Here is a 22,671-nt window from a genome sequence, read left to right as displayed (position 1 = left end):
TTCAGGAAGTGAGCCCTTTCTCAATTGCCTTTCAAAACTGCAAGGTCTAGCCGACTAGATGCTTAAAAGTACAAAACTCACTAGGCCCAGAGCCTACGGCCACACCACACTGAATGCGCCTGATCTCGTCTGATCTCAGAAGCTAAGCAGTGTCGGGCCTAGTTAGTACCTGGATGGGAGACCGCCTGGGAATACCAGGTGCTGTAGGCTTTTTTGTACTCCAAGTTCAGGAAGTGAGCCATTTCTCAATTGCCTTTCAAAACTGCAAGGTCTAGCCGACTAGATGCTTAAAAGTACAAAACTCACAAGGCCCAGAGCCTACGGCCACACTACACTGAATGCGCCCGATCTTGTCTGATCTCGGAAGCTAAGCAGTGTCGGGCCTCGTTAGTACCTGGATGGGAGACCGCCTGGGAATACCAGGTGCTGTAGGCTTTTTTGTGCTCCAAGTTCAGGAAGTGAGCCATTTCACAATTCCGTTTCAAAACTGCAAGGTCTAGCCGACTAGATGCTTAAAAGTACAAAACTCACTAGGCCCAGAGCCTACGGCCACACCACACTGAATGCGCCCGATCTCGGAAGCTGAGCAGGGTCAGGCCTAGTTAGTACCTGGATGGGAGACTGCCTGGGAATACCAGGTGCTGTAGGCTTTTTTGTGCTCCATGATTAGTAATTGCGCAACTTCTCAATTATTTTTCAAATTTGGTATGTTTCCAAAATAATTGTATCCCGTTTTATAGCGGAAATGTTGGACAACATCATGAGGGCTGGAGCTACCTTTTTACATAGAATTAGCATACAGGTAGTGTGTTCATGGGTAATAAATCGACTTTCACATGTAATGCAGTACAGAGAATATTGAGTCCTTCAAGAGGCATGAAAGAAACCCATTATTGTGTTGATTGTTCTCTCCACCTCCCTGCAACAGACACAGGATGGATGAATTAAAGTTATCCTACCAGACATAGGAGTCCTGAATGGGCCCACCAGTCTTATATATCTCGCCTGATCGAGCCTGATCGAGCGATGAGCGTGGTATCATGTTGCAAGTGGCTGCATGGCTTAGCTTACTAAATGCAAATGCATAAGAGTAATATTCTTAGCATTCCTAGAGCCTACGGCCACACCACACTGAATGCACCCGATCTCGTCTGATCTTGGAAGTTAAGCAGTGTCAGGCCTAGTTAGTACCTGGATGGGAGACCGCCTGGGAATACCAGGTGCTGTAGGCTTTTTTGTGCTCCAAGTTCAGGAAGTGAGCCCTTTCTCAATTGCCTTTTAAAACTGCAAGGTCTAGCCGACTAGATGCTTAAAAGTACAAAACTCACAAGGCCCAGAGCCTACGGCCACACTACACTGAATGCGCCCGATCTTGTCTGATCTCGGAAGCTAAGCAGTGTCGGGCCTCGTTAGTACCTGGATGGGAGACCGCCTGGGAATACCAGGTGCTGTAGGCTTTTTTGTGCTCCAAGTTCAGGAAGTGAGCCATTTCACAATTCCGTTTCAAAACTGCAAGGTCTAGCCGACTAGATGCTTAAAAGTACAAAACTCACTAGGCCCAGAGCCTACGGCCACACCACACTGAATGCGCCCGATCTCGGAAGCTGAGCAGGGTCAGGCCTAGTTAGTACCTGGATGGGAGACTGCCTGGGAATACCAGGTGCTGTAGGCTTTTTTGTGCTCCATGATTAGTAATTGCGCAACTTCTCAATTATTTTTCAAATTTGGTATGTTTCCAAAATAATTGTATCCCGTTTTATAGCGGAAATGTTGGACAACATCATGAGGGCTGGAGCTACCTTTTTACATAGAATTAGCATACAGGTAGTGTGTTCATGGGTAATAAATCGACTTTCACATGTAATGCAGTACAGAGAATATTGAGTCCTTCAAGAGGCATGAAAGAAACCCATTATTGTGTTGATTGTTCTCTCCACCTCCCTGCAACAGACACAGGATGGATGAATTAAAGTTATCCTACCAGACATAGGAGTCCTGAATGGGCCCACCAGTCTTATATATCTCGCCTGATCGAGCCTGATCGAGCGATGAGCGTGGTATCATGTTGCAAGTGGCTGCATGGCTTAGCTTACTAAATGCAAATGCATAAGAGTAATATTCTTAGCATTCCTAGAGCCTACGGCCACACCACACTGAATGCACCCGATCTCGTCTGATCTTGGAAGTTAAGCAGTGTCAGGCCTAGTTAGTACCTGGATGGGAGACCGCCTGGGAATACCAGGTGCTGTAGGCTTTTTTGTGCTCCAAGTTCAGGAAGTGAGCCCTTTCTCAATTGCCTTTTAAAACTGCAAGGTCTAGCCGACTAGATGCTTAAAAGTACAAAACTCACAAGGCCCAGAGCCTACGGCCACACCACACTGAATGTGCCCGATCTCGGAAGCTAAGCAGGGTCGGGCCTAGTTAGTACCTGGATGGGAGACTGCCTGGGAATACCAGGTGCTGTAGGCTTTTTTGTGCTCCATGATTAGTAATTGCGCAACTTCTCAATTATTTTTCAAATTTGGTATGTTTCCAAAATAATTGTATCCCGTTTTATAGCGGAAATGTTGGACAACATCATGAGGGCTGGAGCTACCTTTTTACATAGAATTAGCATACAGGTAGTGTGTTCATGGGTAATAAATCGACTTTCACATGTAATGCAGTACAGAGAATATTGAGTCCTTCAAGAGGCATGAAAGAAAACCATTATTGTGTTGATTGTTCTCTCCACCTCCCTGCAACAGACACAGGATGGATGAATTAAAGTTATCCTACCAGACATAGGAGTCCTGAATGGGCCCACCAGTCTTATATATCTCGCCTGATCGAGCCTGATCGAGCGATGAGCGTGGTATCATGTTGCAAGTGGCTGCATGGCTTAGCTTACTAAATGCAAATGCATAAGAGTAATATTCTTAGCGTTCCTAGAGCCTACGGCCACACCACACTGAATGCACCCGATCTCGTCTGATCTCGGAAGTTAAGCAGTGTCAGGCCTAGTTAGTACCTGGATGGGAGACCGCCTGGGAATACCAGGTGCTGTAGGCTTTTTTGTGCTCCAAGTTCAGGAAGTGAGCCCTTTCTCAATTGCCTTTTAAAACTGCAAGGTCTAGCCGACTAGATGCTTAAAAGTACAAAACTCACAAGGCCCAGAGCCTACGGCCACACCACACTGAATGCGCCCCATCTCGTCTGATCTCGAAAGCTAAGCAGTGTCGGGCCTCGTTAGTACCTGGATGGGAGACCGCCTGGGAATACCAGGTGCTGTAGGCTTTTTTGTGCTCCAAGTTCAGTAAGTGAGCCATTTCTCAATTGCCTTTCAAAACTGCAAGGTCTAGCTGACTAGATGCTTAAAAGTACAAAACTCACTAGGCCCAGAGCCTACGGCCACACCACACTGATTGCGCCCGATCTCGTCTGATCTCAGAAGCTAAGCAGTGTCGGGCCTAGTTAGTACCTGGATGGGAGACCACCTGGGAATACCAGGTGCTGTAGGCTTTTTTGTACTCCAAGTTCAGGAAGTGAGCCATTTCACAATTGCCTTTCAAAACTGCAAGGTCTAGCCGACTAGATGCTTAAAAGTACAAAACTCACTAGCCCCAGAGCCTACGGCCACACCACACTGAATGCGCCCGATCTCGGAAGCTAAGCAGGGTCGGGCCTAGTTAGTACCTGGATGGGAGACTGCCTGGGAATACCAGGTGCTGTAGGCTTTTTTGTGCTCCATGATTAGTAATTGCGCAACTTCTCAATTATTTTTCAAATTTGGTATGTTTCCAAAATAATTGTATCCCGTTTTATAGCGGAAATGTTGGACAACATCATGAGGGCTGGAGCTACCTTTTTACATAGAATTAGCATACAGGTAGTGTGTTCATGGGTAATAAATCGACTTTCACATGTAATGCAGTACAGAGAATATTGAGTCCTTCAAGAGGCATGAAAGAAAACCATTATTGTGTTGATTGTTCTCTCCACCTCCCTGCAACAGACACAGGATGGATGAATTAAAGTTATCCTACCAGACATAGGAGTCCTGAATAGGCCCACCAGTCTTATATATCTCGCCTGATCGAGCCTGATCGAGCGATGAGCGTGGTATCATGTTGCAAGTGGCTGCATGGCTTAGCTTACTAAATGCAAATGCATAAGAGTAATATTCTTAGCATTCCTAGAGCCTACGGCCACACCACACTGAATGCACCCGATCTCGTCTGATCTTGGAAGTTAAGCAGTGTCAGGCCTAGTTAGTACCTGGATGGGAGACCGCCTGGGAATACCAGGTGCTGTAGGCTTTTTTGTGCTCCAAGTTCAGGAAGTGAGCCCTTTCTCAATTGCCTTTTAAAACTGCAAGGTCTAGCCGACTAGATGCTTAAAAGTACAAAACTCACAAGGCCCAGAGCCTACGGCCACACCACACTGAATGCGCCCGATCTCGTCTGATCTCGGAAGCTAAGCAGTGTCGGGCCTCGTTAGTACCTGGATGGGAGACCGCCTGGGAATACCAGGTGCTGTAGGCTTTTTTGTGCTCCAAGTTCAGGAAGTGAGCCATTTCACAATTGCCTTTCAAAACTGCAAGGTCTAGCCGACTAGATGCTTAAAAGTACAAAACTCACTAGGCCCAGAGCCTACGGCCACACCACACTGAATGCGCCTGATCTCGTCTGATCTCAGAAGCTAAGCAGTGTCGGGCCTAGTTAGTACCTGGATGGGAGACCGCCTGGGAATACCAGGTGCTGTAGGCTTTTTTGTACTCCAAGTTCAGGAAGTGAGCCATTTCTCAATTGCCTTTCAAAACTGCAAGGTCTAGCCGACTAGATGCTTAAAAGTACAAAACTCACAAGGCCCAGAGCCTACGGCCACACCACACTGAATGCGCCCGATCTCGTCTGATCTCGGAAGCTAAGCAGTGTCGGGCCTCGTTAGTACCTGGATGGGAGACCGCCTGGGAATACCAGGTGCTGTAGGCTTTTTTGTGCTCCAAGTTCAGGAAGTGAGCCATTTCACAATTGCCTTTCAAAACTGCAAGGTCTAGCCGACTAGATGCTTAAAAGTACAAAACTCACAAGGCCCAGAGCCTACGGCCACACCACACTGAATGCGTCTGATCTTGGAAGCTAAGCAGTGTCGGGCCTCGTTAGTACCTGGATGGGAGACCGCCTGGGAATACCAGGTGCTGTAGGCTTTTTTGTGCTCCAAGTTCAGGAAGTGAGCCATTTCACAATTGCCTTTCGAAACTGCAAGGTCTAGCCGACTAGATGCTTAAAAGTACAAAACTCACTAGACCCAGAGCCTACGGCCACACCACACTGAATGCGCCCGATCTCGGAAGCTAAGCAGGGTCGGGCCTAGTTAGTACCTGGATGGGAGACTGCCTGGGAATACCAGGTGCTGTAGGCTTTTTTGTGCTCCATGATTAGTAATTGCGCAACTTCTCAATTATTTTTCAAATTTGGTATGTTTCCAAAATAATTGTATCCCGTTTTATAGCGGAAATGTTGGACAACATCATGAGGGCTGGAGCTACCTTTTTACATAGAATTAGCATACAGGTAGTGTGTTCATGGGTAATAAATCGACTTTCACATGTAATGCAGTACAGAGAATATTGAGTCCTTCAAGAGGCATGAAAGAAAACCATTATTGTGTTGATTGTTCTCTCCACCTCCCTGCAACAGACACAGGATGGATGAATTAAAGTTATCCTACCAGACATAGGAGTCCTGAATGGGCCCACCAGTCTTATATATCTCGCCTGATCGAGCCTGATCGAGCGATGAGCGTGGTATCATGTTGCAAGTGGCTGCATGGCTTAGCTTACTAAATGCAAATGCATAAGAGTAATATTCTTAGCATTCCTAGAGCCTACGGCCACACCACACTGAATGCACCCGATCTCTTCTGATCTCGGAAGTTAAGCAGTGTCAGGCCTAGTTAGTACCTGGATGGGAGACCGCCTGGGAATACCAGGTGCTGTAGGCTTTTTTGTGCTCCAAGTTCAGGAAGTGAGCCCTTTCTCAATTGCCTTTTAAAACTGCAAGGTCTAGCCGACTAGATGCTTAAAAGTACAAAACTCACTAGGCCCAGAGCCTACGGCCACACCACACTGAATGCGCCTGATCTCGTCTGATCTCAGAAGCTAAGCAGTGTCGGGCCTAGTTAGTACCTGGATGGGAGACCACCTGGGAATACCAGGTGCTGTAGGCTTTTTTGTGCTCCAAGTTCAGGAAGTGAGCCATTTCACAATTGCCTTTCAACACTGCAAGGTCTAGCCGACTAGATGCTTAAAAGTACAAAACTCACTAGGCCCAGAGCCTACGGCCACACCACACTGAATGCGCCTGATCTCGTCTGATCTCAGAAGCTAAGCAGTGTCGGGCCTAGTTAGTACCTGGATGGGAGACCACCTGGGAATACCAGGTGCTGTAGGCTTTTTTGTGCTCCAAGTTCAGGAAGTGAGCCATTTCACAATTGCCTTTCAAAACTGCAAGGTCTAGCCGACTAGATGCTTAAAAGTACAAAACTCACTAGTCCCAGAGCCTACGGCCATGCGCCCGATCTCAGAAGCTAAGCAGGGTCGGGCCTAGTTAGTACCTGGATGGGAGACTGCCTGGGAATACCAGGTGCTGTAGGCTTTTTTGTGCTCCATGATTAGTAATTGCGCAACTTCTCAATTATTTTTCAAATTTGGTATGTTTCCAAAATAATTGTATCCCGTTTTATAGCGGAAATGTTGGACAACATCATGAGGGCTGGAGCTACCTTTTTACATAGAATTAGCATACAGGTAGTGTGTTCATGGGTAATAAATCGACTTTCACATGTAATGCAGTACAGAGAATATTGAGTCCTTCAAGAGGCATGAAAGAAAACCATTACTGTGTTGATTGTTCTCTCCACCTCCCTGCAACAGACACAGGATGGATGAATTAAAGTTATCCTACCAGACATAGGAGTCCTGAATGGGCCCACCAGTCTTATATATCTCGCCTGATCGAGCCTGATCGAGCGATGAGCGTGGTATCATGTTGCAAGTGGCTGCATGGCTTAGCTTACTAAATGCAAATGCATAAGAGTAATATTCTTAGCATTCCTAGAGCCTACGGCCACACCACACTGAATGCACCCGATCTTGTCTGATCTCGGAAGTTAAGCAGTGTTAGGCCTAGTTAGTACCTGGATGGGAGACCGCCTGGGAATACCAGGTGCTGTAGGCTTTTTTGTGCTCCAAGTTCAGGAAGTGAGCCCTTTCTCAATTGCCTTTCAAAACTGCAAGGTCTAGCCGACTAGATGCTTAAAAGTACAAAACTCACTAGGCCCAGAGCCTACGGCCACACCACACTGAATGCGCCTGATCTCGTCTGATCTCAGAAGCTAAGCAGTGTCGGGCCTAGTTAGTACCTGGATGGGAGACCGCCTGGGAATACCAGGTGCTGTAGGCTTTTTTGTACTCCAAGTTCAGGAAGTGAGCCATTTCTCAATTGCCTTTCAAAACTGCAAGGTCTAGCCGACTAGATGCTTAAAAGTACAAAACTCACAAGGCCCAGAGCCTACGGCCACACTACACTGAATGCGCCCGATCTTGTCTGATCTCGGAAGCTAAGCAGTGTCGGGCCTCGTTAGTACCTGGATGGGAGACCGCCTGGGAATACCAGGTGCTGTAGGCTTTTTTGTGCTCCAAGTTCAGGAAGTGAGCCATTTCACAATTCCGTTTCAAAACTGCAAGGTCTAGCCGACTAGATGCTTAAAAGTACAAAACTCACTAGGCCCAGAGCCTACGGCCACACCACACTGAATGCGCCCGATCTCGGAAGCTGAGCAGGGTCAGGCCTAGTTAGTACCTGGATGGGAGACTGCCTGGGAATACCAGGTGCTGTAGGCTTTTTTGTGCTCCATGATTAGTAATTGCGCAACTTCTCAATTATTTTTCAAATTTGGTATGTTTCCAAAATAATTGTATCCCGTTTTATAGCGGAAATGTTGGACAACATCATGAGGGCTGGAGCTACCTTTTTACATAGAATTAGCATACAGGTAGTGTGTTCATGGGTAATAAATCGACTTTCACATGTAATGCAGTACAGAGAATATTGAGTCCTTCAAGAGGCATGAAAGAAACCCATTATTGTGTTGATTGTTCTCTCCACCTCCCTGCAACAGACACAGGATGGATGAATTAAAGTTATCCTACCAGACATAGGAGTCCTGAATGGGCCCACCAGTCTTATATATCTCGCCTGATCGAGCCTGATCGAGCGATGAGCGTGGTATCATGTTGCAAGTGGCTGCATGGCTTAGCTTACTAAATGCAAATGCATAAGAGTAATATTCTTAGCCTTCCTAGAGCCTACGGCCACACCACACTGAATGCACCCGATCTCGTCTGATCTTGGAAGTTAAGCAGTGTCAGGCCTAGTTAGTACCTGGATGGGAGACCGCCTGGGAATACCAGGTGCTGTAGGCTTTTTTGTGCTCCAAGTTCAGGAAGTGAGCCCTTTCTCAATTGCCTTTTAAAACTGCAAGGTCTAGCCGACTAGATGCTTAAAAGTACAAAACTCACAAGGCCCAGAGCCTACGGCCACACCACACTGAATGCGACTGATCTCGGAAGCTAAGCTGTGTCGGGCCTCGTTAGTACCTGGATGGGAGACCGCCTGGGAATACCAGGTGCTGTAGGCTTTTTTTGTGCTCCAAGTTCAGGAAGTGAGCCCTTTCTCAATTGCCTTTTAAAACTGCAAGGTCTAGCCGACTAGATGCTTAAAAGTACAAAACTCACTAAGCCCAGAGCCTACGGCCACACCACACTGAATGCGCCTGATCTCAGAAGCTAAGCAGTGTCGGGCCTAGTTAGTACCTGGATGGGAGACCGCCTGGGAATACCAGGTGCTGTAGGCTTTTTTGTGCTCCAAGTTCAGGAAGTGAGCCATTTCACAATTGCCTTTCAAAACTGCAAGGTCTAGCCGACTAGATGCTTAAAAGTACAAAACTCACTAGGCCCAGAGCCTACGGCCACACCACACTGAATGCGCCTGATCTCGGAAGCTAAGCAGGGTCGGGCCTAGTTAGTACCTGGATGGGAGACCGCCTGGGAATACCAGGTGCTGTAGGCTTTTTTGTACTCCAAGTTCAGGAAGTGAGCCATTTCTCAATTGCCTTTCAAAACTGCAAGGTCTAGCCGACTAGATGCTTAAAAGTACAAAACTCACAAGGCCCAGAGCCTACGGCCACACCACACTGAATGCGCCCGATCTCGTCTGATCTCGGAAGCTAAGCAGTGTCGGGCCTCGTTAGTACCTGGATGGGAGACCGCCTGGGAATACCAGGTGCTGTAGGCTTTTTTGTGCTCCAAGTTCAGGAAGTGAGCCATTTCTCAATTGCCTTTCAAAACTGCAAGGTCTAGCTGACTAGATGCTTAAAAGTACAAAACTCACTAGGCCCAGAGCCTACGGCCACACCACACTGATTGCGCCCGATCTCGTCTGATCTCGGAAGCTAAGCAGTGTCAGGCCTAGTTAGTACCTGGATGGGAGACCACCTGGGAATACCAGGTGCTGTAGGCTTTTTTGTGCTCCAAGTTCAGGAAGTGAGCCATTTCACAATTGCCTTTCAAAACTGCAAGGTCTAGCCGACTAGATGCTTAAAAGTACAAAACTCACTAGGCCCAGAGCCTACGGCCACACCACACTGAATGCGCCTGATCTCGTCTGATCTCAGAAGCTAAGCAGTGTCGGGCCTAGTTAGTACCTGGATGGGAGACCGCCTGGGAATACCAGGTGCTGTAGGCTTTTTTGTACTCCAAGTTCAGGAAGTGAGCCATTTCTCAATTGCCTTTCAAAACTGCAAGGTCTAGCTGACTAGATGCTTAAAAGTACAAAACTCACAAGGCCCAGAGCCTACGGCCACACCACACTGAATGCGCCCGATCTCGTCTGATCTCGGAAGCTAAGCAGTGTCGGGCCTCGTTAGTACCTGGATGGGAGACCGCCTGGGAATACCAGGTGCTGTAGGCTTTTTTGTGCTCCAAGTTCAGGAAGTGAGCCATTTCTCAATTGCCTTTCAAAACTGCAAGGTCTAGCTGACTAGATGCTTAAAAGTACAAAACTCACTAGGCCCAGAGCCTACGGCCACACCACACTGATTGCGCCCGATCTCGTCTGATCTCGGAAGCTAAGCAGTGTCGGGCCTAGTTAGTACCTGGATGGGAGACCACCTGGGAATACCAGGTGCTGTAGGCTTTTTTGTGCTCCAAGTTCAGGAAGTGAGCCATTTCACAATTGCCTTTCAAAACTGCAAGGTCTAGCCGACTAGATGCTTAAAAGTACAAAACTCACTAGGCCCAGAGCCTACGGCCACACCACACTGAATGCGCCCGATCTCGGAAGCTAAGCAGGGTCGTACCTGGATGGGAGACTGCCTGGGAATACCAGGTGCTGTAGGCTTTTTTGTGCTCCATGATTAGTAATTGCGCAACTTCTCAATTATTTTTCAAATTTGGTATGTTTCCAAAATAATTGTATCCCGTTTTATAGCGGAAATGTTGGACAACATCATGAGGGCTGGAGCTACCTTTTTACATAGAATTAGCATACAGGTAGTGTGTTCATGGGTAATAAATCGACTTTCACATGTAATGCAGTACAGAGAATATTGAGTCCTTCAAGAGGCATGAAAGAAAACCATTATTGTGTTGATTGTTCTCTCCACCTCCCTGCAACAGACACAGGATGGATGAATTAAAGTTATCCTACCAGACATAGGAGTCCTGAATGGGCCCACCAGTCTTATATATCTCGCCTGATCGAGCGATGAGCGTGGTATCATGTTGCAAGTGGCTGCATGGCTTAGCTTACTAAATGCAAATGCATAAGAGTAATATTCTTAGCATTCCTAGAGCCTACGGCCACACCACACTGAATGCACCCGATCTCGTCTGATCTCGGAAGTTAAGCAGTGTCAGGCCTAGTTAGTACCTGGATGGGAGACCGCCTGGGAATACCAGGTGCTGTAGGCTTTTTTGTGCTCCAAGTTCAGGAAGTGAGCCCTTTCTCAATTGCCTTTTAAAACTGCAAGGTCTAGCCGACTAGATGCTTAAAAGTACAAAACTCACTAGGCCCAGAGCCTACGGCCACACCACACTGAATGCGCCTGATCTTGTCTGATCTCAGAAGCTAAGCAGTGTCGGGCCTAGTTAGTACCTGGATGGGAGACCGCCTGGGAATACCAGGTGCTGTAGGCTTTTTTGTACTCCAAGTTCAGGAAGTGAGCCATTTCTCAATTGCCTTTCAAAACTGCAAGGTCTAGCCGACTAGATGCTTAAAAGTACAAAACTCACTAGGCCCAGAGCCTACGGCCACACCACACTGAATGCGCCCGATCTCGTCTGATCTCGGAAGCTAAGCAGTGTCGGGCCTAGTTAGTACCTGGATGGGAGACCACCTGGGAATACCAGGTGCTGTAGGCTTTTTTGTGCTCCAAGTTCAGGAAGTGAGCCATTTCACAATTGCCTTTCAAAACTGCAAGGTCTAGCCGACTAGATGCTTAAAAGTACAAACTCACTAGGCCCAGAGCCTACGGCCACACCACACTGAATGCGCCCGATCTCGGAAGCTAAGCAGGGTCGGGCCTAGTTAGTACCTGGATGGGAGACTGCCTGGGAATACCAGGTGCTGTAGGCTTTTTTGTGCTCCATGATTAGTAATTGCGCAACTTCTCAATTATTTTTCAAATTTGGTATGTTTCCAAAATAATTGTATCCCGTTTTATAGCGGAAATGTTGGACAACATCATGAGGGCTGGAGCTACCTTTTTACATAGAATTAGCATACAGGTAGTGTGTTCATGGGTAATAAATCGACTTTCACATGTAATGCAGTACAGAGAATATTGAGTCCTTCAAGAGGCATGAAAGAAAACCATTATTGTGTTGATTGTTCTCTCCACCTCCCTGCAACAGACACAGGATGGATGAATTAAAGTTATCCTACCAGACATAGGAGTCCTGAATAGGCCCACCAGTCTTATATATCTCGCCTGATCGAGCCTGATCGAGCGATGAGCGTGGTATCATGTTGCAAGTGGCTGCATGGCTTAGCTTACTAAATGCAAATGCATAAGAGTAATATTCTTAGCATTCCTAGAGCCTACGGCCACACCACACTGAATGCACCCGATCTCGTCTGATCTTGGAAGTTAAGCAGTGTCAGGCCTAGTTAGTACCTGGATGGGAGACCGCCTGGGAATACCAGGTGCTGTAGGCTTTTTTGTGCTCCAAGTTCAGGAAGTGAGCCCTTTCTCAATTGCCTTTTAAAACTGCAAGGTCTAGCCGACTAGATGCTTAAAAGTACAAAACTCACAAGGCCCAGAGCCTACGGCCACACCACACTGAATGCGCCCGATCTCGTCTGATCTCGGAAGCTAAGCAGTGTCGGGCCTCGTTAGTACCTGGATGGGAGACCGCCTGGGAATACCAGGTGCTGTAGGCTTTTTTGTGCTCCAAGTTCAGGAAGTGAGCCATTTCACAATTGCCTTTCAAAACTGCAAGGTCTAGCCGACTAGATGCTTAAAAGTACAAAACTCACTAGGCCCAGAGCCTACGGCCACACCACACTGAATGCGCCTGATCTCGTCTGATCTCAGAAGCTAAGCAGTGTCGGGCCTAGTTAGTACCTGGATGGGAGACCGCCTGGGAATACCAGGTGCTGTAGGCTTTTTTGTACTCCAAGTTCAGGAAGTGAGCCATTTCTCAATTGCCTTTCAAAACTGCAAGGTCTAGCCGACTAGATGCTTAAAAGTACAAAACTCACAAGGCCCAGAGCCTACGGCCACACCACACTGAATGCGCCCGATCTCGTCTGATCTCGGAAGCTAAGCAGTGTCGGGCCTCGTTAGTACCTGGATGGGAGACCGCCTGGGAATACCAGGTGCTGTAGGCTTTTTTGTGCTCCAAGTTCAGGAAGTGAGCCATTTCACAATTGCCTTTCAAAACTGCAAGGTCTAGCCGACTAGATGCTTAAAAGTACAAAACTCACAAGGCCCAGAGCCTACGGCCACACCACACTGAATGCGTCTGATCTTGGAAGCTAAGCAGTGTCGGGCCTCGTTAGTACCTGGATGGGAGACCGCCTGGGAATACCAGGTGCTGTAGGCTTTTTTGTGCTCCAAGTTCAGGAAGTGAGCCATTTCACAATTGCCTTTCGAAACTGCAAGGTCTAGCCGACTAGATGCTTAAAAGTACAAAACTCACTAGACCCAGAGCCTACGGCCACACCACACTGAATGCGCCCGATCTCGGAAGCTAAGCAGGGTCGGGCCTAGTTAGTACCTGGATGGGAGACTGCCTGGGAATACCAGGTGCTGTAGGCTTTTTTGTGCTCCATGATTAGTAATTGCGCAACTTCTCAATTATTTTTCAAATTTGGTATGTTTCCAAAATAATTGTATCCCGTTTTATAGCGGAAATGTTGGACAACATCATGAGGGCTGGAGCTACCTTTTTACATAGAATTAGCATACAGGTAGTGTGTTCATGGGTAATAAATCGACTTTCACATGTAATGCAGTACAGAGAATATTGAGTCCTTCAAGAGGCATGAAAGAAAACCATTATTGTGTTGATTGTTCTCTCCACCTCCCTGCAACAGACACAGGATGGATGAATTAAAGTTATCCTACCAGACATAGGAGTCCTGAATGGGCCCACCAGTCTTATATATCTCGCCTGATCGAGCCTGATCGAGCGATGAGCGTGGTATCATGTTGCAAGTGGCTGCATGGCTTAGCTTACTAAATGCAAATGCATAAGAGTAATATTCTTAGCATTCCTAGAGCCTACGGCCACACCACACTGAATGCACCCGATCTCTTCTGATCTCGGAAGTTAAGCAGTGTCAGGCCTAGTTAGTACCTGGATGGGAGACCGCCTGGGAATACCAGGTGCTGTAGGCTTTTTTGTGCTCCAAGTTCAGGAAGTGAGCCCTTTCTCAATTGCCTTTTAAAACTGCAAGGTCTAGCCGACTAGATGCTTAAAAGTACAAAACTCACTAGGCCCAGAGCCTACGGCCACACCACACTGAATGCGCCTGATCTCGTCTGATCTCAGAAGCTAAGCAGTGTCGGGCCTAGTTAGTACCTGGATGGGAGACCACCTGGGAATACCAGGTGCTGTAGGCTTTTTTGTGCTCCAAGTTCAGGAAGTGAGCCATTTCACAATTGCCTTTCAACACTGCAAGGTCTAGCCGACTAGATGCTTAAAAGTACAAAACTCACTAGGCCCAGAGCCTACGGCCACACCACACTGAATGCGCCTGATCTCGTCTGATCTCAGAAGCTAAGCAGTGTCGGGCCTAGTTAGTACCTGGATGGGAGACCACCTGGGAATACCAGGTGCTGTAGGCTTTTTTGTGCTCCAAGTTCAGGAAGTGAGCCATTTCACAATTGCCTTTCAAAACTGCAAGGTCTAGCCGACTAGATGCTTAAAAGTACAAAACTCACTAGTCCCAGAGCCTACGGCCATGCGCCCGATCTCAGAAGCTAAGCAGGGTCGGGCCTAGTTAGTACCTGGATGGGAGACTGCCTGGGAATACCAGGTGCTGTAGGCTTTTTTGTGCTCCATGATTAGTAATTGCGCAACTTCTCAATTATTTTTCAAATTTGGTATGTTTCCAAAATAATTGTATCCCGTTTTATAGCGGAAATGTTGGACAACATCATGAGGGCTGGAGCTACCTTTTTACATAGAATTAGCATACAGGTAGTGTGTTCATGGGTAATAAATCGACTTTCACATGTAATGCAGTACAGAGAATATTGAGTCCTTCAAGAGGCATGAAAGAAAACCATTACTGTGTTGATTGTTCTCTCCACCTCCCTGCAACAGACACAGGATGGATGAATTAAAGTTATCCTACCAGACATAGGAGTCCTGAATGGGCCCACCAGTCTTATATATCTCGCCTGATCGAGCCTGATCGAGCGATGAGCGTGGTATCATGTTGCAAGTGGCTGCATGGCTTAGCTTACTAAATGCAAATGCATAAGAGTAATATTCTTAGCATTCCTAGAGCCTACGGCCACACCACACTGAATGCACCCGATCTTGTCTGATCTCGGAAGTTAAGCAGTGTTAGGCCTAGTTAGTACCTGGATGGGAGACCGCCTGGGAATACCAGGTGCTGTAGGCTTTTTTGTGCTCCAAGTTCAGGAAGTGAGCCCTTTCTCAATTGCCTTTCAAAACTGCAAGGTCTAGCCGACTAGATGCTTAAAAGTACAAAACTCACTAGGCCCAGAGCCTACGGCCACACCACACTGAATGCGCCTGATCTCGTCTGATCTCAGAAGCTAAGCAGTGTCGGGCCTAGTTAGTACCTGGATGGGAGACCGCCTGGGAATACCAGGTGCTGTAGGCTTTTTTGTACTCCAAGTTCAGGAAGTGAGCCATTTCTCAATTGCCTTTCAAAACTGCAAGGTCTAGCCGACTAGATGCTTAAAAGTACAAAACTCACAAGGCCCAGAGCCTACGGCCACACTACACTGAATGCGCCCGATCTTGTCTGATCTCGGAAGCTAAGCAGTGTCGGGCCTCGTTAGTACCTGGATGGGAGACCGCCTGGGAATACCAGGTGCTGTAGGCTTTTTTGTGCTCCAAGTTCAGGAAGTGAGCCATTTCACAATTCCGTTTCAAAACTGCAAGGTCTAGCCGACTAGATGCTTAAAAGTACAAAACTCACTAGGCCCAGAGCCTACGGCCACACCACACTGAATGCGCCCGATCTCGGAAGCTGAGCAGGGTCAGGCCTAGTTAGTACCTGGATGGGAGACTGCCTGGGAATACCAGGTGCTGTAGGCTTTTTTGTGCTCCATGATTAGTAATTGCGCAACTTCTCAATTATTTTTCAAATTTGGTATGTTTCCAAAATAATTGTATCCCGTTTTATAGCGGAAATGTTGGACAACATCATGAGGGCTGGAGCTACCTTTTTACATAGAATTAGCATACAGGTAGTGTGTTCATGGGTAATAAATCGACTTTCACATGTAATGCAGTACAGAGAATATTGAGTCCTTCAAGAGGCATGAAAGAAACCCATTATTGTGTTGATTGTTCTCTCCACCTCCCTGCAACAGACACAGGATGGATGAATTAAAGTTATCCTACCAGACATAGGAGTCCTGAATGGGCCCACCAGTCTTATATATCTCGCCTGATCGAGCCTGATCGAGCGATGAGCGTGGTATCATGTTGCAAGTGGCTGCATGGCTTAGCTTACTAAATGCAAATGCATAAGAGTAATATTCTTAGCCTTCCTAGAGCCTACGGCCACACCACACTGAATGCACCCGATCTCGTCTGATCTTGGAAGTTAAGCAGTGTCAGGCCTAGTTAGTACCTGGATGGGAGACCGCCTGGGAATACCAGGTGCTGTAGGCTTTTTTGTGCTCCAAGTTCAGGAAGTGAGCCCTTTCTCAATTGCCTTTTAAAACTGCAAGGTCTAGCCGACTAGATGCTTAAAAGTACAAAACTCACAAGGCCCAGAGCCTACGGCCACACCACACTGAATGCGACTGATCTCGGAAGCTAAGCTGTGTCGGGCCTCGTTAGTACCTGGATGGGAGACCGCCTGGGAATACCAGGTGCTGTAGGCTTTTTTTGTGCTCCAAGTTCAGGAAGTGAGCCCTTTCTCAATTGCCTTTTAAAACTGCAAGGTCTAGCCGACTAGATGCTTAAAAGTACAAAACTCACTAAGCCCAGAGCCTACGGCCACACCACACTGAATGCGCCTGATCTCAGAAGCTAAGCAGTGTCGGGCCTAGTTAGTACCTGGATGGGAGACCGCCTGGGAATACCAGGTGCTGTAGGCTTTTTTGTGCTCCAAGTTCAGGAAGTGAGCCATTTCACAATTGCCTTTCAAAACTGCAAGGTCTAGCCGACTAGATGCTTAAAAGTACAAAACTCACTAGGCCCAGAGCCTACGGCCACACCACACTGAATGCGCCTGATCTCGGAAGCTAAGCAGGGTCGGGCCTAGTTAGTACCTGGATGGGAGACCGCCTGGGAATACCAGGTGCTGTAGGCTTTTTTGTACTCCAAGTTCAGGAAGTGAGCCATTTCTCAATTGCCTTTCAAAACTGCAAGGTCTAGCCGACTAGATGCTTAAAAGTACAAAACTCACAAGGCCCAGAGCCTACGGCCACACCACACTGAATGCGCCCGATCTCGTCTGATCTCGGAAGCTAAGCAGTGTCGGGCCTCGTTAGTACCTGGATGGGAGACCGCCTGGGAATACCAGGTGCTGTAGGCTTTTTTGTGCTCCAAGTTCAGGAAGTGAGCCATTTCTCAATTGCCTTTCAAAACTGCAAGGTCTAGCTGACTAGATGCTTAAAAGTACAAAACTCACTAGGCCCAGAGCCTACGGCCACACCACACTGATTGCGCCCGATCTCGTCTGATCTCGGAAGCTAAGCAGTGTCAGGCCTAGTTAGTACCTGGATGGGAGACCACCTGGGAATACCAGGTGCTGTAGGCTTTTTTGTGCTCCAAGTTCAGGAAGTGAGCCATTTCACAATTGCCTTTCAAAACTGCAAGGTCTAGCCGACTAGATGCTTAAAAGTACAAAACTCACTAGGCCCAGAGCCTACGGCCACACCACACTGAATGCGCCTGATCTCGTCTGATCTCAGAAGCTAAGCAGTGTCGGGCCTAGTTAGTACCTGGATGGGAGACCGCCTGGGAATACCAGGTGCTGTAGGCTTTTTTGTACTCCAAGTTCAGGAAGTGAGCCATTTCTCAATTGCCTTTCAAAACTGCAAGGTCTAGCTGACTAGATGCTTAAAAGTACAAAACTCACAAGGCCCAGAGCCTACGGCCACACCACACTGAATGCGCCCGATCTCGTCTGATCTCGGAAGCTAAGCAGTGTCGGGCCTCGTTAGTACCTGGATGGGAGACCGCCTGGGAATACCAGGTGCTGTAGGCTTTTTTGTGCTCCAAGTTCAGGAAGTGAGCCATTTCTCAATTGCCTTTCAAAACTGCAAGGTCTAGCTGACTAGATGCTTAAAAGTACAAAACTCACTAGGCCCAGAGCCTACGGCCACACCACACTGATTGCGCCCGATCTCGTCTGATCTCGGAAGCTAAGCAGTGTCGGGCCTAGTTAGTACCTGGATGGGAGACCACCTGGGAATACCAGGTGCTGTAGGCTTTTTTGTGCTCCAAGTTCAGGAAGTGAGCCATTTCACAATTGCCTTTCAAAACTGCAAGGTCTAGCCGACTAGATGCTTAAAAGTACAAAACTCACTAGGCCCAGAGCCTACGGCCACACCACACTGAATGCGCCCGATCTCGGAAGCTAAGCAGGGTCGTACCTGGATGGGAGACTGCCTGGGAATACCAGGTGCTGTAGGCTTTTTTGTGCTCCATGATTAGTAATTGCGCAACTTCTCAATTATTTTTCAAATTTGGTATGTTTCCAAAATAATTGTATCCCGTTTTATAGCGGAAATGTTGGACAACATCATGAGGGCTGGAGCTACCTTTTTACATAGAATTAGCATACAGGTAGTGTGTTCATGGGTAATAAATCGACTTTCACATGTAATGCAGTACAGAGAATATTGAGTCCTTCAAGAGGCATGAAAGAAAACCATTATTGTGTTGATTGTTCTCTCCACCTCCCTGCAACAGACACAGGATGGATGAATTAAAGTTATCCTACCAGACATAGGAGTCCTGAATGGGCCCACCAGTCTTATATATCTCGCCTGATCGAGCGATGAGCGTGGTATCATGTTGCAAGTGGCTGCATGGCTTAGCTTACTAAATGCAAATGCATAAGAGTAATATTCTTAGCATTCCTAGAGCCTACGGCCACACCACACTGAATGCACCCGATCTCGTCTGATCTCGGAAGTTAAGCAGTGTCAGGCCTAGTTAGTACCTGGATGGGAGACCGCCTGGGAATACCAGGTGCTGTAGGCTTTTTTGTGCTCCAAGTTCAGGAAGTGAGCCCTTTCTCAATTGCCTTTTAAAACTGCAAGGTCTAGCCGACTAGATGCTTAAAAGTACAAAACTCACTAGGCCCAGAGCCTACGGCCACACCACACTGAATGCGCCTGATCTTGTCTGATCTCAGAAGCTAAGCAGTGTCGGGCCTAGTTAGTACCTGGATGGGAGACCGCCTGGGAATACCAGGTGCTGTAGGCTTTTTTGTACTCCAAGTTCAGGAAGTGAGCCATTTCTCAATTGCCTTTCAAAACTGCAAGGTCTAGCCGACTAGATGCTTAAAAGTACAAAACTCACTAGGCCCAGAGCCTACGGCCACACCACACTGAATGCGCCCGATCTCGTCTGATCTCGGAAGCTAAGCAGTGTCGGGCCTAGTTAGTACCTGGATGGGAGACCACCTGGGAATACCAGGTGCTGTAGGCTTTTTTGTGCTCCAAGTTCAGGAAGTGAGCCATTTCACAATTGCCTTTCAAAACTGCAAGGTCTAGCCGACTAGATGCTTAAAAGTACAAACTCACTAGGCCCAGAGCCTACGGCCACACCACACTGAATGCGCCCAATCTCGGAAGCTAAGCAGGGTCGGCCCTAGTTAGTACCTGGATGGGAGACTGCCTGGGAATACCAGGTGCTGTAGGCTTTTTTTGTGCTCCATGATTAGTAATTGCGCAACTTCTCAATTATTTTTCAAATTTGGTATGTTTCCAAAATAATTGTATCCCGTTTTATAGCGGAAATGTTGGACAACATCATGAGGGCTGGAGCTACCTTTTTACATAGAATTAGCATACAGGTAGTGTGTTCATGGGTAATAAATCGACTTTCACATGTAATGCAGTACAGAGAATATTGAGTCGTTCAAGAGGCATGAAAGAAAACCATTATTGTGTTGATTGTTCTCTCCACCTCCCTGCAACAGACACAGGATGGATGAATTAAAGTTATCCTACCAGACATAGGAGTCCTGAATGGGCCCACCAGTCTTATATATCTCGCCTGATCGAGCCTGATCGAGCGATGAGCGTGGTATCATGTTGCAAGTGGCTGCATGGCTTAGCTTACTAAATGCAAATGCATAAGAGTAATATTCTTAGCATTCCTAGAGCCTATGGCCACACCACACTGAATGCACCCGATCTCGGAAGTTAAGCAGTGTTAGGCCTCGTTAGTACCTGGATGGGAGACCGCCTGGGAATACCAGGTGCTGTAGGCTTTTTTGTGCTCCAAGTTCAGGAAGTGAGCCATTTCACAATTGCCTTTCAAAACTGCAAGGTCTAGCCGACTAGATGCTTAAAAGTACAAACTCACTAGGCCCAGAGCCTACGGCCACACCACACTGAATGCGCCCGATCTCAGAAGCTAAGCAGGGTCGGGCCTAGTTAGTACCTGGATGGGAGACTGCCTGGGAATACCAGGTGCTGTAGGCTTTTTTTGTGCTCCATGATTAGTAATTGCGCAACTTCTCAATTATTTTTCAAATTTGGTATGTTTCCAAAATAATTGTATCCCGTTTTATAGCGGAAATGTTGGACAACATCATGAGGGCTGGAGCTACCTTTTTACATAGAATTAGCATACAGGTAGTGTGTTCATGGGTAATAAATCGACTTTCACATGTAATGCAGTACAGAGAATATTGAGTCCTTCAAGAGGCATGAAAGAAAACCATTATTGTGTTGATTGTTCTCTCCACCTCCCTGCAACAGACACAGGATGGATGAATTAAAGTTATCCTACCAGACATAGGAGTCCTGAATGGGCCCACCAGTCTTATATATCTCGCCTGATCGAGCCTGATCGAGCGATGAGCGTGGTATCATGTTGCAAGTGGCTGCATGGCTTAGCTTACTAAATGCAAATGCATAAGAGTAATATTCTTAGCATTCCTAGAGCCTACGGCCACACCACACTGAATGCACCCGATCTCGTCTGATCTCGGAAGTTAAGCAGTATCAGGCCTAGTTAGTACCTGGATGGGAGACCGCCTGGGAATACCAGGTGCTGTAGGCTTTTTTGTGCTCCAAGTTCAGGAAGTGAGCCCTTTCTCAATTGCCTTTTAAAACTGCAAGGTCTAGCCGACTAGATGCTTAAAAGTACAAAACTCACTAGGCCTAGAGCCTACGGCCACACCACACTGAATGCGCCTGATCTCGTCTGATCTCAGAAGCTAAGCAGTGTCGGGCCTAGTTAGTACCTGGATGGGAGACCGCCTGGGAATACCAGGTGCTGTAGGCTTTTTTGTACTCCAAGTTCAGGAAGTGAGCCATTTCTCAATTGCCTTTCAAAACTGCAAGGTCTAGCCGACTAGATGCTTAAAAGTACAAAACTCACTAGGCCCTGAGCCTACGGCCACACCACACTGAATGCGCCCGATCTCGTCTGATCTCGGAAGCTAAGCAGTGTCGGGCCTAGTTAGTACCTGGATGGGAGACCACCTGGGAATACCAGGTGCTGTAGGCTTTTTTGTGCTCCAAGTTCAGGAAGTGAGCCATTTCACAATTGCCTTTCAAAACTGCAAGGTCTAGCCGACTAGATGCTTAAAAGTACAAACTCACTAGGCCCAGAGCCTACGGCCACACCACACTGAATGCGCCCGATCTCAGAAGCTAAGCAGGGTCGGGCCTAGTTAGTACCTGGATGGGAGACTGCCTGGGAATACCAAGTGCTGTAGGCTTTTTTTGTGCTCCATGATTAGTAATTGCGCAACTTCTCAATTATTTTTCAAATTTGGTATGTTTCCAAAATAATTGTATCCCGTTTTATAGCGGAAATGTTGGACAACATCATGAGGGCTGGAGCTACCTTTTTACATAGAATTAGCATACAGGTAGTGTGTTCATGGGTAATAAATCGACTTTCACATGTAATGCAGTACAGAGAATATTGAGTCCTTCAAGAGGCATGAAAGAAAACCATTATTGTGTTGATTGTTCTCTCCACCTCCCTGCAACAGACACAGGATGGATGAATTAAAGTTATCCTACCAGACATCGGAGTCCTGAATGGGCCCACCAGTCTTATATATCTCGCCTGATCGAGCGATGAGCGTGGTATCATGTTGCAAGTGGCTGCATGGCTTAGCTTACTAAATGCAAATGCATAAGAGTAATATTCTTAGCATTCCTAGAGCCTACGGCCACACCACACTGAATGCACCCGATCTCGTCTGATCTCGGAAGTTAAGCAGTGTCAGGCCTAGTTAGTACCTGGATGGGAGACCGCCTGGGAATACCAGGTGCTGTAGGCTTTTTTGTGCTCCAAGTTCAGGAAGTGAGCCATTTCACAATTGCCTTTCAAAACTGCAAGGTCTAGCCGACTAGATGCTTAAAAGTACAAAACTCACTAGGCCCAGAGCCTACGGCCACACCACACTGAATGCGCCCGATCTCCGAAGCTAAGCAGGGTCGGGCCTAGTTAGTACCTGGATGGGAGACTGCCTGGGAATACCAGGTGCTGTAGGCTTTTTTGTGCTCCATGATTAGTAATTGCGCAACTTCTCAATTATTTTTCAAATTTGGTATGTTTCCAAAATAATTGTATCCCGTTTTATAGCGGAAATGTTGGACAACATCATGAGGGCTGGAGCTACCTTTTTACATAGAATTAGCATACAGGTAGTGTGTTCATGGGTAATAAATCGACTTTCACATGTAATGCAGTACAGAGAATAT

At 47.2% G+C, this 22,671-nt stretch overlaps 49 non-coding genes and 23 pseudogenes across 49 annotated transcripts; all 72 read left to right on the top strand.

Moving 5' to 3' along the window:
- The first annotated feature begins 91 nt into the window (after window positions 1-91).
- LOC138456601 (5S ribosomal RNA) lies at window positions 92-210 on the top strand. The gene has a single exon (XR_011262114.1). It is a non-coding gene; the product is annotated as a 5S ribosomal RNA (ribosomal RNA).
- Window positions 211-316: 106 nt separating this feature from the next.
- On the top strand, window positions 317-435 carry LOC138454702 (5S ribosomal RNA). Its single transcript, XR_011261368.1, has one exon. It is a non-coding gene; the product is annotated as a 5S ribosomal RNA (ribosomal RNA).
- A 106-nt stretch (window positions 436-541) lies between these two features.
- On the top strand, window positions 542-650 carry LOC138459559 (5S ribosomal RNA; annotated as a pseudogene).
- Window positions 651-1,113: 463 nt separating this feature from the next.
- On the top strand, window positions 1,114-1,232 carry LOC138463712 (5S ribosomal RNA). Its single transcript, XR_011266297.1, has one exon. It is a non-coding gene; the product is annotated as a 5S ribosomal RNA (ribosomal RNA).
- A 106-nt stretch (window positions 1,233-1,338) lies between these two features.
- On the top strand, window positions 1,339-1,457 carry LOC138454701 (5S ribosomal RNA). The gene has a single exon (XR_011261367.1). It is a non-coding gene; the product is annotated as a 5S ribosomal RNA (ribosomal RNA).
- A 106-nt stretch (window positions 1,458-1,563) lies between these two features.
- On the top strand, window positions 1,564-1,672 carry LOC138459558 (5S ribosomal RNA; annotated as a pseudogene).
- A 463-nt stretch (window positions 1,673-2,135) lies between these two features.
- LOC138463711 (5S ribosomal RNA) lies at window positions 2,136-2,254 on the top strand. The gene has a single exon (XR_011266296.1). It is a non-coding gene; the product is annotated as a 5S ribosomal RNA (ribosomal RNA).
- A 106-nt stretch (window positions 2,255-2,360) lies between these two features.
- Window positions 2,361-2,469, top strand: LOC138457859 (5S ribosomal RNA; annotated as a pseudogene).
- Window positions 2,470-2,932: 463 nt separating this feature from the next.
- On the top strand, window positions 2,933-3,051 carry LOC138461592 (5S ribosomal RNA). Its single transcript, XR_011264205.1, has one exon. It is a non-coding gene; the product is annotated as a 5S ribosomal RNA (ribosomal RNA).
- Window positions 3,052-3,157: 106 nt separating this feature from the next.
- Window positions 3,158-3,276, top strand: LOC138455398 (5S ribosomal RNA; annotated as a pseudogene).
- Window positions 3,277-3,382: 106 nt separating this feature from the next.
- LOC138464253 (5S ribosomal RNA) lies at window positions 3,383-3,501 on the top strand. The gene has a single exon (XR_011266834.1). It is a non-coding gene; the product is annotated as a 5S ribosomal RNA (ribosomal RNA).
- Window positions 3,502-3,607: 106 nt separating this feature from the next.
- Window positions 3,608-3,716, top strand: LOC138457260 (5S ribosomal RNA; annotated as a pseudogene).
- Window positions 3,717-4,179: 463 nt separating this feature from the next.
- Window positions 4,180-4,298, top strand: LOC138463710 (5S ribosomal RNA). The gene has a single exon (XR_011266295.1). It is a non-coding gene; the product is annotated as a 5S ribosomal RNA (ribosomal RNA).
- A 106-nt stretch (window positions 4,299-4,404) lies between these two features.
- LOC138462272 (5S ribosomal RNA) lies at window positions 4,405-4,523 on the top strand. Its single transcript, XR_011264874.1, has one exon. It is a non-coding gene; the product is annotated as a 5S ribosomal RNA (ribosomal RNA).
- A 106-nt stretch (window positions 4,524-4,629) lies between these two features.
- On the top strand, window positions 4,630-4,748 carry LOC138456590 (5S ribosomal RNA). The gene has a single exon (XR_011262113.1). It is a non-coding gene; the product is annotated as a 5S ribosomal RNA (ribosomal RNA).
- A 106-nt stretch (window positions 4,749-4,854) lies between these two features.
- LOC138462270 (5S ribosomal RNA) lies at window positions 4,855-4,973 on the top strand. The gene has a single exon (XR_011264872.1). It is a non-coding gene; the product is annotated as a 5S ribosomal RNA (ribosomal RNA).
- A 106-nt stretch (window positions 4,974-5,079) lies between these two features.
- On the top strand, window positions 5,080-5,188 carry LOC138458975 (5S ribosomal RNA; annotated as a pseudogene).
- Window positions 5,189-5,294: 106 nt separating this feature from the next.
- Window positions 5,295-5,403, top strand: LOC138457259 (5S ribosomal RNA; annotated as a pseudogene).
- A 463-nt stretch (window positions 5,404-5,866) lies between these two features.
- LOC138462695 (5S ribosomal RNA) lies at window positions 5,867-5,985 on the top strand. Its single transcript, XR_011265289.1, has one exon. It is a non-coding gene; the product is annotated as a 5S ribosomal RNA (ribosomal RNA).
- Window positions 5,986-6,091: 106 nt separating this feature from the next.
- On the top strand, window positions 6,092-6,210 carry LOC138463374 (5S ribosomal RNA). The gene has a single exon (XR_011265961.1). It is a non-coding gene; the product is annotated as a 5S ribosomal RNA (ribosomal RNA).
- Window positions 6,211-6,316: 106 nt separating this feature from the next.
- On the top strand, window positions 6,317-6,435 carry LOC138463362 (5S ribosomal RNA). The gene has a single exon (XR_011265949.1). It is a non-coding gene; the product is annotated as a 5S ribosomal RNA (ribosomal RNA).
- Window positions 6,436-7,101: 666 nt separating this feature from the next.
- On the top strand, window positions 7,102-7,220 carry LOC138463363 (5S ribosomal RNA). Its single transcript, XR_011265950.1, has one exon. It is a non-coding gene; the product is annotated as a 5S ribosomal RNA (ribosomal RNA).
- A 106-nt stretch (window positions 7,221-7,326) lies between these two features.
- On the top strand, window positions 7,327-7,445 carry LOC138456579 (5S ribosomal RNA). The gene has a single exon (XR_011262112.1). It is a non-coding gene; the product is annotated as a 5S ribosomal RNA (ribosomal RNA).
- A 106-nt stretch (window positions 7,446-7,551) lies between these two features.
- LOC138454699 (5S ribosomal RNA) lies at window positions 7,552-7,670 on the top strand. The gene has a single exon (XR_011261365.1). It is a non-coding gene; the product is annotated as a 5S ribosomal RNA (ribosomal RNA).
- Window positions 7,671-7,776: 106 nt separating this feature from the next.
- LOC138459557 (5S ribosomal RNA) lies at window positions 7,777-7,885 on the top strand (annotated as a pseudogene).
- Window positions 7,886-8,348: 463 nt separating this feature from the next.
- LOC138463707 (5S ribosomal RNA) lies at window positions 8,349-8,467 on the top strand. Its single transcript, XR_011266294.1, has one exon. It is a non-coding gene; the product is annotated as a 5S ribosomal RNA (ribosomal RNA).
- Window positions 8,468-8,573: 106 nt separating this feature from the next.
- LOC138459095 (5S ribosomal RNA) lies at window positions 8,574-8,682 on the top strand (annotated as a pseudogene).
- Window positions 8,683-8,789: 107 nt separating this feature from the next.
- Window positions 8,790-8,898, top strand: LOC138455895 (5S ribosomal RNA; annotated as a pseudogene).
- Window positions 8,899-9,004: 106 nt separating this feature from the next.
- Window positions 9,005-9,113, top strand: LOC138456500 (5S ribosomal RNA; annotated as a pseudogene).
- A 106-nt stretch (window positions 9,114-9,219) lies between these two features.
- LOC138462269 (5S ribosomal RNA) lies at window positions 9,220-9,338 on the top strand. The gene has a single exon (XR_011264871.1). It is a non-coding gene; the product is annotated as a 5S ribosomal RNA (ribosomal RNA).
- A 106-nt stretch (window positions 9,339-9,444) lies between these two features.
- Window positions 9,445-9,563, top strand: LOC138464223 (5S ribosomal RNA). Its single transcript, XR_011266805.1, has one exon. It is a non-coding gene; the product is annotated as a 5S ribosomal RNA (ribosomal RNA).
- A 106-nt stretch (window positions 9,564-9,669) lies between these two features.
- On the top strand, window positions 9,670-9,788 carry LOC138456568 (5S ribosomal RNA). The gene has a single exon (XR_011262111.1). It is a non-coding gene; the product is annotated as a 5S ribosomal RNA (ribosomal RNA).
- A 106-nt stretch (window positions 9,789-9,894) lies between these two features.
- Window positions 9,895-10,013, top strand: LOC138462268 (5S ribosomal RNA). The gene has a single exon (XR_011264870.1). It is a non-coding gene; the product is annotated as a 5S ribosomal RNA (ribosomal RNA).
- A 106-nt stretch (window positions 10,014-10,119) lies between these two features.
- Window positions 10,120-10,238, top strand: LOC138460601 (5S ribosomal RNA). Its single transcript, XR_011263279.1, has one exon. It is a non-coding gene; the product is annotated as a 5S ribosomal RNA (ribosomal RNA).
- A 657-nt stretch (window positions 10,239-10,895) lies between these two features.
- LOC138461590 (5S ribosomal RNA) lies at window positions 10,896-11,014 on the top strand. Its single transcript, XR_011264204.1, has one exon. It is a non-coding gene; the product is annotated as a 5S ribosomal RNA (ribosomal RNA).
- A 106-nt stretch (window positions 11,015-11,120) lies between these two features.
- Window positions 11,121-11,239, top strand: LOC138463287 (5S ribosomal RNA). Its single transcript, XR_011265874.1, has one exon. It is a non-coding gene; the product is annotated as a 5S ribosomal RNA (ribosomal RNA).
- A 106-nt stretch (window positions 11,240-11,345) lies between these two features.
- On the top strand, window positions 11,346-11,464 carry LOC138460839 (5S ribosomal RNA). The gene has a single exon (XR_011263500.1). It is a non-coding gene; the product is annotated as a 5S ribosomal RNA (ribosomal RNA).
- Window positions 11,465-11,569: 105 nt separating this feature from the next.
- Window positions 11,570-11,678, top strand: LOC138457257 (5S ribosomal RNA; annotated as a pseudogene).
- A 463-nt stretch (window positions 11,679-12,141) lies between these two features.
- LOC138463706 (5S ribosomal RNA) lies at window positions 12,142-12,260 on the top strand. Its single transcript, XR_011266293.1, has one exon. It is a non-coding gene; the product is annotated as a 5S ribosomal RNA (ribosomal RNA).
- A 106-nt stretch (window positions 12,261-12,366) lies between these two features.
- On the top strand, window positions 12,367-12,485 carry LOC138462267 (5S ribosomal RNA). The gene has a single exon (XR_011264869.1). It is a non-coding gene; the product is annotated as a 5S ribosomal RNA (ribosomal RNA).
- Window positions 12,486-12,591: 106 nt separating this feature from the next.
- On the top strand, window positions 12,592-12,710 carry LOC138456554 (5S ribosomal RNA). The gene has a single exon (XR_011262109.1). It is a non-coding gene; the product is annotated as a 5S ribosomal RNA (ribosomal RNA).
- A 106-nt stretch (window positions 12,711-12,816) lies between these two features.
- LOC138462266 (5S ribosomal RNA) lies at window positions 12,817-12,935 on the top strand. Its single transcript, XR_011264868.1, has one exon. It is a non-coding gene; the product is annotated as a 5S ribosomal RNA (ribosomal RNA).
- A 106-nt stretch (window positions 12,936-13,041) lies between these two features.
- On the top strand, window positions 13,042-13,150 carry LOC138458974 (5S ribosomal RNA; annotated as a pseudogene).
- Window positions 13,151-13,256: 106 nt separating this feature from the next.
- On the top strand, window positions 13,257-13,365 carry LOC138457256 (5S ribosomal RNA; annotated as a pseudogene).
- Window positions 13,366-13,828: 463 nt separating this feature from the next.
- LOC138462694 (5S ribosomal RNA) lies at window positions 13,829-13,947 on the top strand. Its single transcript, XR_011265288.1, has one exon. It is a non-coding gene; the product is annotated as a 5S ribosomal RNA (ribosomal RNA).
- A 106-nt stretch (window positions 13,948-14,053) lies between these two features.
- LOC138463350 (5S ribosomal RNA) lies at window positions 14,054-14,172 on the top strand. Its single transcript, XR_011265937.1, has one exon. It is a non-coding gene; the product is annotated as a 5S ribosomal RNA (ribosomal RNA).
- Window positions 14,173-14,278: 106 nt separating this feature from the next.
- LOC138463338 (5S ribosomal RNA) lies at window positions 14,279-14,397 on the top strand. Its single transcript, XR_011265924.1, has one exon. It is a non-coding gene; the product is annotated as a 5S ribosomal RNA (ribosomal RNA).
- Window positions 14,398-15,063: 666 nt separating this feature from the next.
- On the top strand, window positions 15,064-15,182 carry LOC138463361 (5S ribosomal RNA). The gene has a single exon (XR_011265948.1). It is a non-coding gene; the product is annotated as a 5S ribosomal RNA (ribosomal RNA).
- Window positions 15,183-15,288: 106 nt separating this feature from the next.
- Window positions 15,289-15,407, top strand: LOC138456543 (5S ribosomal RNA). Its single transcript, XR_011262108.1, has one exon. It is a non-coding gene; the product is annotated as a 5S ribosomal RNA (ribosomal RNA).
- A 106-nt stretch (window positions 15,408-15,513) lies between these two features.
- On the top strand, window positions 15,514-15,632 carry LOC138454698 (5S ribosomal RNA). The gene has a single exon (XR_011261364.1). It is a non-coding gene; the product is annotated as a 5S ribosomal RNA (ribosomal RNA).
- A 106-nt stretch (window positions 15,633-15,738) lies between these two features.
- LOC138459556 (5S ribosomal RNA) lies at window positions 15,739-15,847 on the top strand (annotated as a pseudogene).
- Window positions 15,848-16,310: 463 nt separating this feature from the next.
- Window positions 16,311-16,429, top strand: LOC138463704 (5S ribosomal RNA). The gene has a single exon (XR_011266291.1). It is a non-coding gene; the product is annotated as a 5S ribosomal RNA (ribosomal RNA).
- Window positions 16,430-16,535: 106 nt separating this feature from the next.
- On the top strand, window positions 16,536-16,644 carry LOC138459094 (5S ribosomal RNA; annotated as a pseudogene).
- A 107-nt stretch (window positions 16,645-16,751) lies between these two features.
- Window positions 16,752-16,860, top strand: LOC138455894 (5S ribosomal RNA; annotated as a pseudogene).
- Window positions 16,861-16,966: 106 nt separating this feature from the next.
- Window positions 16,967-17,075, top strand: LOC138456498 (5S ribosomal RNA; annotated as a pseudogene).
- A 106-nt stretch (window positions 17,076-17,181) lies between these two features.
- Window positions 17,182-17,300, top strand: LOC138462265 (5S ribosomal RNA). The gene has a single exon (XR_011264867.1). It is a non-coding gene; the product is annotated as a 5S ribosomal RNA (ribosomal RNA).
- Window positions 17,301-17,406: 106 nt separating this feature from the next.
- Window positions 17,407-17,525, top strand: LOC138464221 (5S ribosomal RNA). The gene has a single exon (XR_011266802.1). It is a non-coding gene; the product is annotated as a 5S ribosomal RNA (ribosomal RNA).
- Window positions 17,526-17,631: 106 nt separating this feature from the next.
- LOC138456532 (5S ribosomal RNA) lies at window positions 17,632-17,750 on the top strand. The gene has a single exon (XR_011262107.1). It is a non-coding gene; the product is annotated as a 5S ribosomal RNA (ribosomal RNA).
- A 106-nt stretch (window positions 17,751-17,856) lies between these two features.
- Window positions 17,857-17,975, top strand: LOC138462264 (5S ribosomal RNA). The gene has a single exon (XR_011264866.1). It is a non-coding gene; the product is annotated as a 5S ribosomal RNA (ribosomal RNA).
- Window positions 17,976-18,081: 106 nt separating this feature from the next.
- On the top strand, window positions 18,082-18,200 carry LOC138460600 (5S ribosomal RNA). The gene has a single exon (XR_011263278.1). It is a non-coding gene; the product is annotated as a 5S ribosomal RNA (ribosomal RNA).
- Window positions 18,201-18,857: 657 nt separating this feature from the next.
- On the top strand, window positions 18,858-18,976 carry LOC138461589 (5S ribosomal RNA). Its single transcript, XR_011264203.1, has one exon. It is a non-coding gene; the product is annotated as a 5S ribosomal RNA (ribosomal RNA).
- Window positions 18,977-19,082: 106 nt separating this feature from the next.
- On the top strand, window positions 19,083-19,201 carry LOC138463286 (5S ribosomal RNA). The gene has a single exon (XR_011265873.1). It is a non-coding gene; the product is annotated as a 5S ribosomal RNA (ribosomal RNA).
- A 106-nt stretch (window positions 19,202-19,307) lies between these two features.
- On the top strand, window positions 19,308-19,426 carry LOC138460827 (5S ribosomal RNA). Its single transcript, XR_011263489.1, has one exon. It is a non-coding gene; the product is annotated as a 5S ribosomal RNA (ribosomal RNA).
- A 105-nt stretch (window positions 19,427-19,531) lies between these two features.
- On the top strand, window positions 19,532-19,640 carry LOC138459636 (5S ribosomal RNA; annotated as a pseudogene).
- Window positions 19,641-20,104: 464 nt separating this feature from the next.
- Window positions 20,105-20,213, top strand: LOC138456401 (5S ribosomal RNA; annotated as a pseudogene).
- A 105-nt stretch (window positions 20,214-20,318) lies between these two features.
- Window positions 20,319-20,427, top strand: LOC138458553 (5S ribosomal RNA; annotated as a pseudogene).
- A 464-nt stretch (window positions 20,428-20,891) lies between these two features.
- Window positions 20,892-21,010, top strand: LOC138464643 (5S ribosomal RNA). The gene has a single exon (XR_011267220.1). It is a non-coding gene; the product is annotated as a 5S ribosomal RNA (ribosomal RNA).
- Window positions 21,011-21,116: 106 nt separating this feature from the next.
- Window positions 21,117-21,235, top strand: LOC138456520 (5S ribosomal RNA). Its single transcript, XR_011262106.1, has one exon. It is a non-coding gene; the product is annotated as a 5S ribosomal RNA (ribosomal RNA).
- A 106-nt stretch (window positions 21,236-21,341) lies between these two features.
- Window positions 21,342-21,460, top strand: LOC138460815 (5S ribosomal RNA). The gene has a single exon (XR_011263478.1). It is a non-coding gene; the product is annotated as a 5S ribosomal RNA (ribosomal RNA).
- Window positions 21,461-21,565: 105 nt separating this feature from the next.
- On the top strand, window positions 21,566-21,674 carry LOC138459482 (5S ribosomal RNA; annotated as a pseudogene).
- A 454-nt stretch (window positions 21,675-22,128) lies between these two features.
- Window positions 22,129-22,247, top strand: LOC138461588 (5S ribosomal RNA). The gene has a single exon (XR_011264202.1). It is a non-coding gene; the product is annotated as a 5S ribosomal RNA (ribosomal RNA).
- Window positions 22,248-22,353: 106 nt separating this feature from the next.
- Window positions 22,354-22,462, top strand: LOC138458794 (5S ribosomal RNA; annotated as a pseudogene).
- Window positions 22,463-22,671: the final 209 nt, after the last annotated feature.

The sequence above is a fragment of the Ambystoma mexicanum genome, chromosome 4p, assembly GCF_040938575.1.
Source record: "Ambystoma mexicanum isolate Mex_15411 chromosome 4p, UKY_AmexF1_1, whole genome shotgun sequence".
NCBI lineage: Eukaryota > Metazoa > Chordata > Amphibia > Caudata > Ambystomatidae > Ambystoma > Ambystoma mexicanum.
This window is presented reverse-complemented; position numbering and strand designations above follow the sequence as displayed.